At 37.3% G+C, this 11,804-nt stretch overlaps 1 pseudogene; it reads right to left on the bottom strand.

Annotated features, from left to right (window-relative positions):
* Positions 1–627: 627 nt before the first annotated feature.
* LOC125406555 (small ribosomal subunit protein uS12 pseudogene) lies at positions 628–9,492 on the bottom strand (annotated as a pseudogene).
* Between the last annotated feature and the right edge of the window lie 2,312 nt (positions 9,493–11,804).

Genomic DNA, 11,804 nt, shown 5'->3' with positions numbered 1-11,804 from the left:
TATTTAATAGAAAAGAGCCTGAGCACAGATTTGGTGACTGACAAGTTTCCTGGAAATCTATCCTCCCGTCCTAAGTGCATATGGGGCTGAAAGAAAGACATCTACCAATCTCAAAGACATTCTAAAATGTCTACTAGCAAATAGATGCAGGTATAAATGTTTAATACGTGAAAGAGAAATAATAAGCTGATGAATGAGATAATAGACAGGAGCCCCAAGGGATGGACTGATCCCCTGTCAACTCTGGGTTACTTTTGAATGAAGGTTAGAGCCATTAGTGATCATATTTCTATCTGAAATATGTTGGCTATTTGCTGTGTTTCATGTTTATTGGCATCCATCCTACATTGTCATCATCTTTACCAAGCAAGTGATATCAGCGCACTTTCCATTCAGCTTGGTAACAAGTATGAAATAGTTTTCTTTTAAGGCCTGCTCCACAATTTAGCAAAGACTTATAGGGATCATATGCCTACCTAAAGTGAAGTAGTTATTAAATAATAGAATTTCAAATCAACTAAACAAAGCAACAAAGGTAAGCAGTTCTGAGTTGAGAAACATAAGTATGACTCTGTGAGGAGTGTCCATTATTTCATTTGAATTTTTTTTGTCTCAGAATAAGAAAATTTATTACTGTGCTTCCACTGTCAAAATTTAGGATCTTGGTCTTTCCTTCTTGCCTTTGTACAGGGCCAAAAGGGACACATTGGCTACTTTAACAACCTTAAAGCGGACTCCAGGAATATCACCTACAGCATGACCCTTTCGACCAAAACCAGCAACCAGAACTTCATCATTTTCCTCAATGAAGTTCAAGCAACTATCATTGGGTGAAAGCTGTGATCTTGCTGTTCTTGATGAGCTGCACCCTAACACACTTCATGATAGCAGAATTTGGCTGTTTGACTCAACTCCTACTTTTTCCAGCACGATTCCCTTGGCATGAGAGGCACCTCCAAAAGGATTGGCCTTCAGGGCTATGCCCACATGGTCTTTCTTGTATTGTTTATCATGCCACTTCTGGTCCCGTCGGTGGCTGCGGAGCTTCCTGGCAGTACAGAGACCACAACTTGCCCATCTTGCCAATGGCACGGGCCCGAGAGAAAAACTTCATTTGAATTCTTAATCTCATCCTAAGAATCTTAACATCTCATAATATCAAAGATAATTCAGTATAGATAGTTTAGGTTTTATATACATTGTAAATCTTGGGAGAAAAAAAATCTACTCTTTTTCTTTCAGCAGTTTGCAAATGTATCTATAACTCTTAGCATCAAAGAACATGGTGTTTCCAAAAATGATTTCTGTAGGCTGTTAATCGGTATTCAGTGTTCCAATGCTTCAAGATATGTGGGATTAAATACAGTATGATCTGATTTTAAGTGTATTGTGTATGTCTTCTTTGATGTACTAATGTCTATGTAAAACTACAACTGAAGACAAATATTGTTGAGACATAGAAACCATGCACCTGAATTATTTTTTTCTAAATATCAAGATGAACATTTTAGAAATGCTCATTTAAGGAGTTCTGCCACCAGAACTCCAGCAAAAATACCACTGATGTTACCTGAAGTGTTGTGTGAACAGACACATAAGCCTTACTGCAGAAAGACACTATTCAGAATCAACAACTTTGTCTAAGTAGAACTCAAACTACAGACAACCCTTTTGGACCATCATTTTAATTTTAGTTCCAGCTCTTAAAAGCCTAAAGGAAGTGTTCAAGTCATTCTTCCTCCTCTCCTACTTTCGGGGTTCAATAAAATGGACATCATAAAAACTAGTTTCCAAGAATTTTATGAGAAAAAATGATTAGTTAAAAAACTATTAAAGGAAAGGCACACTTGCTTGTTCTTTTGCCTAGAAGGATAAGGTTTAGGGGCCATAGACATGATCACTCTGTGCTGGCTAGATTTATGTCAACTTGACACAAACTATAGCCATCTGAGAGGAGGGAACCTCAGTTGAGAAAATGCCTTCATAAGACTGAGATCCGTGGGCTAGCCTTTAGAGCATTTTTTTAAAGTTAGTGATTGATGTGTAGGGCCCAGCCCACTGTGGGTCGTACCAACTCTGGGCTGGTCATACCAGGTTCTATAAGAAAGCACTCTGAGCAAACCACGAGGAGCAAGTGAGTAAGCAACATCCCTCCATGGCCTGAGGAGGTATCAGATCCTGCCTCCCCAAGTTCTTGCTGTTTCAGTTCCTGTCCTGACTTTTTTCAGTGATGGACTACAATGTGGAAGTACAAACCAAATAAACCCTTTCCTCTCCAGTTTGGTTTCTGGTCATGGTTTTTCATCACATTAATAAAAATTATACTTGAGACACAGGCTTATACAGAGTTTGTTGCATTCATTAGGGAGAGTCATTTTCATCCCCATTTTGGAAATTGGGAGAGTGCAGTTCAGAACGGATACCTACGTTTCTTAAGCTAACATATCTATAAGAAAAAGGAAGATAATTTCATAACTTAAACATGAAATTCTTTAACTTTTGGGTTACTAATTTCAAATTTAGTAAACATTCTCATACTCCTTAAGTGGAAAGCATTGTTATAAGTGGATTTATGTGGTATTCATTACAAAATTTTATCTATGTAAAAATTTTCTAAACTGTATTATTTCAGCTTTCAATTTATAATTAATATCATAAGTTGTACATACATCTTATTCATTATTTTTACAGGTATTTTCATGTGTACAAGTACATATGCACATATATGTCCATGAGCCTTGAGGCCAGAGGTTGACAGAAGATGTATTTTCAATTGCTCTCCCTCTCAATCTCTGAGTAATCTCTCACCGAATCTGGAGTTGCCTGATTCAGCTAGACTGGCTGGCCAGCAAATGCAAGAGCTTCCATAGGTTTACCCTTTTCAACACAGAGGTGGGTTTATGTGCTTGCTTTTCATGTAGTTGTGAAAGAATTCAAACTCAGATTCTCATACCTGTGTGGTAGCACCTTGCTGAGTTAGACCTGCAGTGTTTTCTTAATTGTATTTTTCCATTAAATTTGTCGATTTATTTTATGTTTTTATGTATATGAGTGCTTTTGACTGCATGTATGTATGTATGCCACGTGTGTGCCTGGTATCATGGAGTTCACAAGAGGGTATCACACCCTTTGGACCTGGATCTATAGATGGTTATGGGATAGATTACCATGTGGATGCTGGAAAATGAACCTGGGTTCTCTTGCTAGAGAAGGAAATATTCTTACCATCCATGCAAGTTTTCCAGCCCGACGGAATAATTAAATCAATCTGGTCAACATACCCAATTCTTAAAATAACATATTAATGGATAGGAGGACATTTGAAATTTGGAAAATACTTGAAAAGTTCCTTTGTGTGGGTGTCAGAAATGCTAGGTTTTATGCCATATTTGACTATTTGCTGTATTTGTGCCCCCTTGTTTTTTCTATCCTGTGCTAGCCTGCTTACAAATGTACTTCCTCCTATCTCTACCAAAGATTTTAACTCTTAGTCCAGACCCTGTCCTTCTTATCCTTTCATTCTGCCTCTTTTTAAAAATTAGAACAATTATTAATGCATGCCTCATGTGTTTATGAGCAGAAACTAAGTGACAGTCACTGCTTTTTGATGGACTTAAAAGAAGAGCGAACCATGAAGCAGCCTCTGCTTGCCTAGGGCTCTGCTGTAAGAAGCTGTGCTTGGCTCCTGGGGCCACTGCTCGTTCCACCTTCGTTGCTGGACGTGGGACCACCACTTTCCTCACGCCTGCTTCTTCATCTGTGAATCATAAAAGAGTAGGCCAAGACGTGCTCAGACAGAAACGACACTTCCCCAGACTTCCGCCTTTGAAGATCCACCATGTCTGAGAAGATAGCTGTATGCATTTCTAGATTTCATATGCTTGTGGTAGATTCTGCTCAGCAGCAAGAAAACAAATTGGTCCTGCTGTTAGCATTTTGCTCCACTGTTATATTTGAACACAGTGGACTGGTATACGAGGTTCTTCTGTTCATGTGTTGTTTTCATTGGTTAACGAATAAAGAAATTGCATTGGGTCTGATAGGTAGAACTTAGGTAGGCAGAGAAGACAGACATGAATGCTGGGAAGAAGGGCAGAGTGAGAGACGCCATGGATCTTCTGCCTGAGACAGACACTGGTTAGAATCTTACTGGTAAGCCACAGTCACATGGCAATACACAGATTAATTGAAACGGGTTAAATTAAGATGTAAGAATTAGCCAATAAGAAACTAGAGCTAATGGGCCAAGCAGTGTTTTAATGAATACAGTTTCTATGTGGTTATTTCAGGTGTAAGCTAGCCAGGTGGTCGGGACAAACAAAGGAACCCTCTCCTTGAAACAGTGGACCATAAATCTGAGAAGCATATCATCTAGATCATCTGCATATGAAGGGAGGAAACTAGAATTTGAGACCTTAGTGCAAAAATAAAATAACCCTGCAAAAGTTATGTGTTCATAACCAGCGGGTTCCGGCCTTCAATAGTCTCTACACTGTTCTCAGCAGTCCTTCGTCTTTATCGGGGATAAATAGTGAATTTCAATCCTCTTTATAAAACATTCCATTTCATCATGGTGAGCTTATACACACAATCCCAGAGAAGTTTTCTACATTAAGCTGCAGTAGGAATGTAACTGGTGGATAGGATTAAAAGTACATCTTTTCCTTCCTTTGGGCATCATCAGACGTGAGCATTGCCAGCTGGCTACCGGCAACTGGCTGAGCTCACTCCCATCCTTTGTGGTATGGAATGTAATAGTTTAGTCTCTTTTTGTTTACTTTTTTATGCTGACTCACATTTTGAGCAAATGATCTCTGATATCTCAGTGAAAAGATCTGTACATTTTGAGTACAGCTTTAAAGCCTGGTAACAAATCTTTCTCCTTAAAATCAGGCATCTACATTGTTACAATTGGAGAAAAATGTCTGATCATTTGATGAATTGCCTTTAATAATTATGTTGAGTTTAAAACTATTAATTGATTTTAAGATAATTTCATGCATATATGAAAAGTATTTTGAACATAGTCACCCCCATTGCCTGCCTTCTCTTGTCTCCTTCTCCCTCCTACTGAACAACTGCTTTTGGAAGCAACCTTAGTTCTGAATGGCTTGACTAAGCAGCTTATTTGAAATATTAAGGCATAATGTCTAGCAAATATCATTAGATAATGCATCTCATATTGTGTTTTCCAAATTTATTAATTCATATGAAACTTTATGAAGTTCTGTGTAACAGTTTGATATGATTCTCATCATTCTGGTTGACAAAGAAAGTGAAAAATTAAAGAATAAACAGAAATAGAATTAAATTTTTATTGTTATAAAGATTGAATTACAGAATGCAGAGAGTCCAGTGTGAACTTTTATCACTGTTAGTAAGCATTATTTTATAGATCATATTTCCAGATTATAATATTTTCAATATCAAGGTCCGTCTTTGTTTTTCCATGAAACCTAGTAAATTGATGGGGTTTAATGGATTATATTTTAAATAGATTTCCCACCATAATGCATAAATAACTGTAAGTTTGATGAATAAAGTTAACTTCATTTGAATGAGTTAAAAATTATTGTACATCTTAAATATTGACTATAAGTGATTGAGACATTTCAATCATTACTAGAATTTCATTTCAATGGTTTAGTCATTACTAACACAAGAATTTATGATCTTATCCCATTAATTTATTCACTTATTCATTCATTTATTTATTGGATGAGTCAAGGTGTATATATTAGGTGCCTTTTTTTTTTTAAAATAAACTTCATTATAGCATATGCTTTTCCTATTCTGCTCAGACATTTCTTTCCTCATTCTGAGCTCTTACCTTAGTTCTTTAGCAGAACTTTTAATGATAAATGATGCTCAGAACTTCTCGTACCTCCTCCTTTCTTGATATAAAATAGAAAGGATGATGATTCATGCCCTTGTTCCTTAGGGTGAGAGATGACGAATGAGCAATTATTTTGAGAGAAATGTTTTGATGACAGACAAGTAAAGAGGAGAATGATTTCACAGTAGATAATTTCATTTGAAAAAATGATTCTTGAAGCTTGGTGACACAGATGGCCCCTCTGCCTTCACTAAGGTTTCATTTTTCTCCTGTCTTTGCATTTTAAGACATGTCTTAAATTTCTTTTCTACAGTGTGTGAGGATTTATCTCCTTTCCCCAACACTCTGTTTGTTTGTTTTGTTCTTTTTTCAGGACAGGTTTCTCTGTGAAACATCTTTGCCTGTCCTGGAACTAGCTCTTGTAGATCAGGCTGGCCTCAAACTCATAAAGTCTCTCTCTCCCGAGTGCTGGGATTAAAGACTTGTGCCACCACTGACCGGCCTCCCTAGCACTTTTTCCTAGTCTTCCTTACTGCAGCTTTTCTTTTCTTTATCTTTTAATAGTGACCAAAGTTAGTGACCACACTAACCCCTACACTTAAACACAGTAATCCTGTGACAGCCCCTTGAGAATCAATCTGACTTCTGCTTCCAGGCTATACTTACTTTAGAGCAATTATTTCCTATGACTTTCTTCATATTTGTCTCAGGTTAGACTGCACACATATCATTCACTGTTCTCTATGCCCTAAGGAGTTCCTTCTGCACTTTTGATCATTCTAACCTCATGTTGGCATCTCTTACTGCCCTCACTGAACCTAAAATCTACTCATTCTTGATGACTTATTTAACCATTTACACGTCATCATTAGAATGTGCTTGATCTCCCAAACTAAAAAAGTATCTCTCTGTCTTTAAAGTCAAAATCTCTAAGCACTTTTCCTTGGACTCCGATGCTACTTACAGATTTTGATGAAACAATGATTTACATAGAATATAATAAAATTCTAACCAATTGTAAATATTTTATACCCATTATTAGACTAACTTGTCTTTAGGTAAGATAAATGTCTGATTTTATTAATTTTGCTATGTGTTCACTTCACATTACAGACAGACAGTGAATGGAATACATAAGATACTCAGTGAATTAAGGAGTGAATGAGGCTTCTATAGAAGGCTGTTAAGTGTCACTGAAATCCATTTTCTTTGATCTTATAGCTGGTATCATGCATAGAACAATTTCCTGATGAAATATTCAGGTTACTGATATGCTACATACAACAAAGGATCTAAAATTAGCAACAATGAAAATCTCTTGAGCAACGGAAGAAGCCTCAATCACAAAGCTTCTTTACCTTGATGCATGCCCTCAAGCTAGCTGCAGCTTATGTGAAATGTGGTTAGTCTTAGATGTTACCTTGAGTTACTGACATAACGAACTTATGCAGTTGCTATAGAAACTAATAGCAATCAGAAGGAGCAAACATACCAAGAGGGAGAAGGGAGAAGAAAAGTAAAGTGTGTGACATTTCATATTAGTCTGAAAATTATTGCTGCCCCAGTGTTATGGCTCTGAGAGATAATTTTTGAATTAAGTACAACTTCTTGGAGATTTTTATTTGGCAATTATTTCCATCAAAAACAACCCCCAAACTATATTTGCCATTTATGTAAAGGCATCAGTTCAGTCATCTAGTTATAATGATTGTAATGATATCTCACTGTAAAGGGTGTTGACAACACCACATGACTTTATTATAAAAAATAATGTATAATGGGACTAGTGTGATAGACAGTTCAGTGGTTAAAAGCATTTGTTCCTTTTCCAGTGGACCAAAGATTTAGTTCTCAGAGCCCTTGTCAGGCATATCAGAAGTGTTTATAGTCCAGCTCCAGCATATATAACACCTCCATGAGAACCTACATTCATGTGGCATAAACACTCACAAACACACTTCCACCCCCACATTTGCCCACCCCATACATACACAGAGAGAGAGAAAACACCTCTTCCCATAAAAATAATTAAAATTCTTAAAAATATGAACGGTGAATAGTATTTCAATTTTTATTATGTAAAAAAGGTTGAATTAATCAATAAATGACTTAACCAACATTCAGATGCATATCTTCTATTTGCTAGATAATTTCTATTTATACTATGTCATAATAACACATATATTAAGCTTTTCATCTGTTATTGCTTTTATAAGGGAATATCATAATTCTACCAGAGTTAGTGAAACTGAGAAGTGACATCTTGACTTGTAAACCCCTGAGGTGATCATTCAAAGACCTCCTTAAATTTCAAGGAAGGCAGCTCCTGAAGGTCCAGAGCTCTCTACCAAAAACTGTTATTTTGGAGTCCATGAGTTATTTGTAGCTTCTTTACTCTTCCATACATGAAATCCTTTGACTAAGACCCCGATTTAAGGAACTGGCCCTGCAATATACAGCAGAATAGAAACTCTCAGTAATTAAGATCTTCAATTATTGAAGCAATTGCATATGTAGCTCCACCAACTCTCTCAGCATTTTTTGTGTGTTATCTGAAGGAAGTCTTAGACTTTCAGCAGATTGGCTAGCTTAGTTCAGCTTGTCCTGACAGCCCTTTCCTTCTCTTCATTTCACTTCTCTGTTTTGTTGTCACCTCTGGATATTATACAGAAAACCTCCCGCTCAAATTCTTGTCTTTATCTGCTTTGGGGGAATCTGCTAAAAGACAATAATATTTGAAATTAAAATTGTGGCCAAGTTCTATCACTTTATCTATTCATTCAGCAATGTGTCAAACCAGGCATGGTAACACATACCTATAATACAAGCTTTGAGGCTGAAACAGAAGAACTTAGGGCTTGAAATAGTGCAATCTAGATTGTAAGAGTCTGTATCTAGAAGAAAGAAATCCAGTAATAATACAATACAAGTTATGGGTTAAGTATTTTAATCTCACATAGATGCTTTACCTTATTTAAGTGTTACAGCAAACCTTTGAGAATATAAAATAGAACTGTTCTCAATTTATGACAGAAGAATTTGAGACTTGGATGTAAGTTTTAGAAAAATCACATGGTATAATTTTAACAAACTTCAAGGATGAAGTACTCAGTACTTGGGGTCTAGTTCTGTTTGGACACCAGGTCAGACAATGGACAAGAAGATTCTGAATCCAAGGAAGCTACTTCTCAATGGGAGGTTTCTGTAAGTCAAGAAGCAAGTGTTTTTAAAGAATTCACTCAGCGTTTCTTAAATCCTCCATCATCCTGGTGGCTAACCCTTTCAGGGATTCAGAAACAGCACTAAGTATGAGTGTCAGTTTGCATGTGCAATCTCTGCTGAATGATGTGGGAATCCCCTTGGTATACTATGATTACCATTAATGAATAATGGACCTATAGCAGGGCAGAACTTAGGTAGGCAGGAAAACTAAAGTGAATGCTGGGAGAAAGAAGGATGGAGTCAGAGAGAAGCCATGTAGCCCCACTGGAGCCCGATGGAACTTTAGCCAGTAAACCACAGCCACGTGGTGATACACAGATTAATAGAAATGGGTTAAATTAATATGTAAGTGCTGCGGTAGTACCTTCCGCTGTTTCAGCCAATAATCGCTGTAGCACGAGCCCACAGTGTTGTGGGAGTGCCTTCCACTCCATCAGCCAATAGCCGCTGAAATACCAGCCCACTGGGGCGTGGTATATTTCTCTTTAAAAGAAAAGCAGCAAGCTCGGCTCGGTGTGGGATTGATTCGCCATTATATAAGAGTCAGTCAATAAGAAGGTAGAGCTAATGGGCAAAGCAGCGATTTAAATAATACAGTTTCTGTGTGTTTATTTTCAGGGGTCTGGGCAGCTGGGGATCAAACAAGTGGCCTCCTTTCAACAAATTGGCAAGCCAATATGGTGGACTAAATCCACGTAAAACCTGACACAGCTTGGAAAAGAATTCTAGAAACTAAAAAACTAAGTTTGGCTGCATTTATTTTCCTGAATGGGCTTTGCTTTCTGGCGGGATGCTGTGGCTTCTTTAAGAAAGATTTTTCTCATTTGGAGTAGCAGAAAAAAAGCAGCAGTTTTGAAATGCCAGCTTTCTGGGACGTGCTGCATGAACTCTGATTCTTTCTGGAGGTCTGGCTGTGGAGCACTTGAATGGGGTTTGTGGGCCTGGGTGATTGTATGCCTTCTTAGGAAAGTAGCTGAGATCATGTCTGCAGCTCATCGACCCCTGCCTGGGCAGGCAGTGAACTCAGGACTACTAGGAGTGCACAGACAGGAGAACATGGCATATTCCTGTCACCACACACAGGGATATTTCCAGGCTGCACAATGCTCTGCATGGCTTATCTAGCTATTACCCAGATAAAAAGGGTTTATTGCTGCATGTTCATTCTCAGAGTTAAAATGCAGGAGCACAGCTTCTACCTGGTGGTCCCAGAGTTGGCAGTAATGCTAACTCCACCATTTTGAAAGGGGAGAGAAGTGGAGCCAGCATCCAGAGCCCTGGCCACTAAGCTGCTTACCATTTTAAAGGCTCTTCAAGACAGTAAAGAATTACAGATACACAATAGGAGAGATTCAGACATAAAAGACCTCTAAATGAGTCATGGTGTTAGATAAATGTACATAGGCTTGGGAGAAAGGGAAAAAAAGGAGTATAGAGAGTTATGAAAAGAAGTTCTTAAATGATTTTTTAAAAAATAAAACAAAGTCTTTAAAGAGACCAAGTACATAAGTCATAGATTAAATGAGTAAAGATAATAAAATAAAGATTAAACTTATAGAAGAGATAATAGAGTAAAAACAAGCCACATAAAAATTCAAAATTCACAGAGAGTCTGGTTTATTTATATTATTGTGTTATCTTTGATTTTTTGACTGCAGAGAGACATTTGTTCTGGAGACTGCTAAGGAAAGCCAACATATATATTTCAAAGGTATCTTGAATTCAAAATTTCAGTCTTTGGATATGTTACTTTTGAAAGAGGTTCTTTTTTTTTTTTGTTTCCACAGAGGATGAGACCTGTGGATTACTTCCATACTAATATGGTTTGATGGACCAAGACACACTGAAAAGTTGCCATGAACACCTTCCAAAAATTACTTTGCCCAACTGCTGAATGAGATGAACCTAGCACATAAGATGTACCGTGAAAGACCTACTTAATAGTGCCCTCAATCAGCAGGAAGTAGTCTAGAGAACTATGCCCATATTCCCAAATATTGTTTATGAATGTTTCTTTATATTTAAAGGGGGATATGCTATAGAGATTTATATTGGCATGGATCCTGGTTTGTTGATAAAAATTTAAGATCAATTTTGTTCTATGTATATTTCTATCTTGATTTGCATGTTATGAATATGCAGCTCATTTAAAAATGCAATGTACTGTTTACTTAGGAAATATTTCCTTCTGGAGTCTTTGATGGAATTGAAGAATAGTTATAATTATTTAGTTTTACTTAGTTATGACAAAAGATAAAGTAGATATAAATACTGTAACTGTAATTCTTGCTTGATAACTGTTTCATGCAGTTTTATTATCTTAAAGATAAAACCTTTTTCATTTAAACAAAGAAGGGAAGGTGATGTGGGAATCCCCTCTTTATCATGTGATTACCATTAATGAATAAGGAAACTGTTTTGGACCTATAGCAGGGCAGAACAGAGGTAGGCAAGGAAAACTAAGCTGAATGCTGAGAGAATGAATGGCAGAGTCCTAGAGAAGCCATGGAGCCCTGCTGGAGCCAGATGGAACTTTAGTCAGGAAGCCACAGCCACGTGGCCATACACAGATTAATAGAAATGGGTTAAATTAATATGTAAGAGTCAGCGATTAAGAATCTAGAGCTAATGGGACAAGCAATGATTTAATTAATATGGTTTCTGTGTGATTATTTCAGTTCTTGGTGGCCAGGACAAACAGGTGGCCTCCTCACTACAGGCAAAGCCAGACAGTCCAGAGAGCTAT

The sequence above is a fragment of the Myodes glareolus genome, chromosome 10 (assembly GCF_982192425.1).
Source record: "Myodes glareolus chromosome 10, mMyoGla1.1, whole genome shotgun sequence".
Taxonomy (NCBI): domain Eukaryota; kingdom Metazoa; phylum Chordata; class Mammalia; order Rodentia; family Cricetidae; genus Myodes; species Myodes glareolus.
Note: the sequence above shows the minus strand (reverse complement) of the source record. Positions and strands in the feature narration are given on the sequence as shown.